This window comes from Tupaia chinensis, unplaced genomic scaffold, assembly GCF_000334495.1.
Source record: "Tupaia chinensis unplaced genomic scaffold, TupChi_1.0 Scaffold000654_1, whole genome shotgun sequence".
Lineage (NCBI taxonomy): Eukaryota > Metazoa > Chordata > Mammalia > Scandentia > Tupaiidae > Tupaia > Tupaia belangeri.
In genome coordinates this window covers 1294553-1297530 of record NW_006160175.1, presented here as the reverse complement: position 1 = coordinate 1297530, position 2978 = coordinate 1294553, and the positions used below count along the sequence as shown (strand labels likewise).

At 41.5% G+C, this 2978-nt stretch overlaps 1 pseudogene; it reads left to right on the top strand.

Annotated features, from left to right (window-relative positions):
• The first annotated feature begins 315 nt into the window (after nucleotides 1–315).
• Nucleotides 316–2032, top strand: LOC102471774 (heterogeneous nuclear ribonucleoprotein H-like; annotated as a pseudogene).
• Nucleotides 2033–2978: the final 946 nt, after the last annotated feature.

Sequence of the window (2978 nt, the reverse complement as noted above, 5' to 3'; positions counted from 1 at the left end):
TGGCTTCCTTAAGAATGGCAGAGTAGTTCTTGTTTTCCCCTGAGGTAATGCAGGGCTGGTAACTATCATCTTCTCAAGTTGCAAGTTCTTCAACCTTGTTTTCAGCCTCCGGGCCATCCAGTGGCTGTAGAGGTCAGGCAGGCCGGGCCCCCGGAGGGGGGCCGGCCCTTCGGTGCACAGCTGCGCGGGGTGGAAGCCCAAGTCGTGGGGCCCCCAGAGGGGGACCGGCCATTGGGCGTGCCTCAAATAAAAACGTTAAAAAATATTTCAAACCAGGTTAGCAGTTGCCTTGAAAAAAGGCTTGCTTTAGTAAAGTAGAATAATTATCAAGTAAATTATCAACATATGTAAAATTGTGTATACTTTGCTTCCATTTCTTTATTCATTTGCTAATTTCCTAATTAGTGTCTTTTGAATTAGTGAAAGTACACCACCCTGAGTCCTGCCTGCTTCTCATCCACATGTTCACATTTTCTCTCTCCTTCTGACTCCCTCCTTCTCTCACAATATGCTCATGTATTTTGATCATCCTGTTAGAAAATTCTAAAAAAGTTGTATGAGGAACCACGAAGAAATTTATAGAGATTTATATCCTTCACGCCAAAGTCATGTGCGTTGTTTGCTCCAGCAGAGCCAGGACCACGAGACCATGATGTTGGGCACTGAGGGCAGAGAGGGGTTTGTGGTGAAGGTTCGAATCTTGCCCAGGTCTTGCTCAGCTGATAAAGTGCAGAGGTTTTCTTCTGACTGCAGAATTCAAAATGGGGCTCAAGCTATTCATTTCATCTACACCAGAGAAGGTGGACCGAGTGGAGAGGCTTCTGTTGAATTTAAATCAGAAGATGAAGTCAAATTGTCCTGAGAAAAGACAGAGAAACTGTAGGACACAGATATGTTGAAGTATTCAAGTCAAACAACATTGAAATGAATTGGATGTTGAAGCATACTGGTGCAATTAGTCCCCACACGGCCAATGTTGGCTTTGTACAGCTTAGAGGACTCCCCTTTGGATGCAGCAAGGAAGAGATGGTTCAGTTCTTCTCAGGGTTGGAAATCATGCCAAATGGGATAACATTGCCAGTGGACTTCCAGGAGAGGAGTACAGAGAGGACTTTATGCAGTTTGTTTCACAGGAAATAGCTGAAAAAGCTCTAAAGAAACACAAGGAAAGAATAGGGCACAGGCGGTCAAGCTGAAGTTAGAACTCACTATAATCCACCACAAAAGTTCATGGCCATGCAGCAGCCAGGTTCTTATAACAGACCTGGGGCTGGCAGAGGATATAACAGCATTGGCAGAGGAGCTGGCTTTGAGAAGATGAGGCGTGGTGTTTATGCTGGGGGCTATGGAGGCTATGAGGATTATAATGGCTATAATGATATGGATTTGGGTCAGATAGATTTGGAAGAGACCTCAATTACTGTCTTTCAGGTATGTCTGATCACAGATACGGAGATGGTAGATCTACTTTCCAGAGTACAACAGGCAACTGTGTTCACATGCGTCGATTACCTCACAGAGCAACCAAGAACATTTAAATATTTTTCTCACTGCTCAATCCTATGAGAGCACACATCTAGATCGGTCCTGATGGCAGAGTGACTGGTGAAGCAGATGTTGAGTTTGCAACTCACAAAGATGCTATGGCAGCTATGTCAAAAGATAAAGCAAATATGTAACACAACTATGTAGAACTCTTCTTGAATTTCACTATAGGAGCAAGCAGTGGTGCTTATAGTAGCCAAATGATGGGAGACATGGGCCTGTCAAACCAGTCTAGTTACGGTGGCCCAGCCAGCCAGCAGATGAGCAGTGGTTATGGAGGTGGCTATGGTGGCCAGAGCAGCATGAGTGGATATAACCAAGTTTTACAGGAAAACTCCAGTGATTTTCAATCAAACATTGCATAGGTAGCCAAGGAGCAGTGAGCAGCAGCTACTACAGTAGTGGAACTCATGCATCTGTGGGCGTGAATGGAATGGGAGGAATGTCTAGCATATCCAGTATGAGTGCTGAATGGGAATCCAATTGATCCTGGCTCACTGACTCCTGGTCAACTTTTTTTTAAGAAAAAACTTAAGTTTAACAGTTTTTGTAATACAAGCATGTGATTTATGCTTACTTTATAAGTAGAAATTATGACTATTTTAAAGACTGAAGGTTCAGTATTTTTCTCTTTTTTTGAAGAGGTTTTTCTTATTGGGCGCATGTGTTTGCCAGAAAGACAGAGAGATAGAAAGCGAGAAATCACCCCCCAAGGAGGATGGCATGCTGCAATCCCTTCTCCTCCATTCTCCTCTCAGGATCTTGGGCACACACGCACATGCGCCAGGCATGAATTTAAGTCACCAGGTCCAGGACTCGAACCGCAGTCGACTACATGAGAGTCCAGCGACATAACCATTATGCTAAGTGCTGGTCCCATGGTTCAGTATTTTTTAACACAACACTAGGCCTAGGATATAACAATGAAATGAATAACTATAACTGTTAAACAATTTTCAGCTTTTCTCAAGTTAGTTATATTGTAGGATGTACTTAAGCAGTAAGTTTATTTAGATTGAAGCAGTTGAGTTATGTTAAAGGTTGCTCTTACACCACATTACATTGAACACTGTTTGGATGCATGTTGAAAGCCATACCTTTTTTTTGTAAAACTCAATATAGGAGCTATGTCTATAATTTAAAGTGAAACATTTGACATGTTTGTTAATTCTAGTTTCAATTAATAACATGTAAGTCATGCAAGTTTAAGCTTTTTGTTTGTTTGTTTGTTAGTTTGTTAAGTTTATGAGGAAAATTTGAGACGCAATGCTAATACTTTAGGATTTTGGTCTTGGTATTTGTATGGAACTCTGAGGCCTTGATTTAAATCTCTCATCGTATCATATTTTCCTTTTAGGTGTATTATGCGAAGTGAAACTTGTCAAATAAACCTTCTTTTTTTTTTTTTCTTTTTTTAGAGAGGTTTTTGCTAT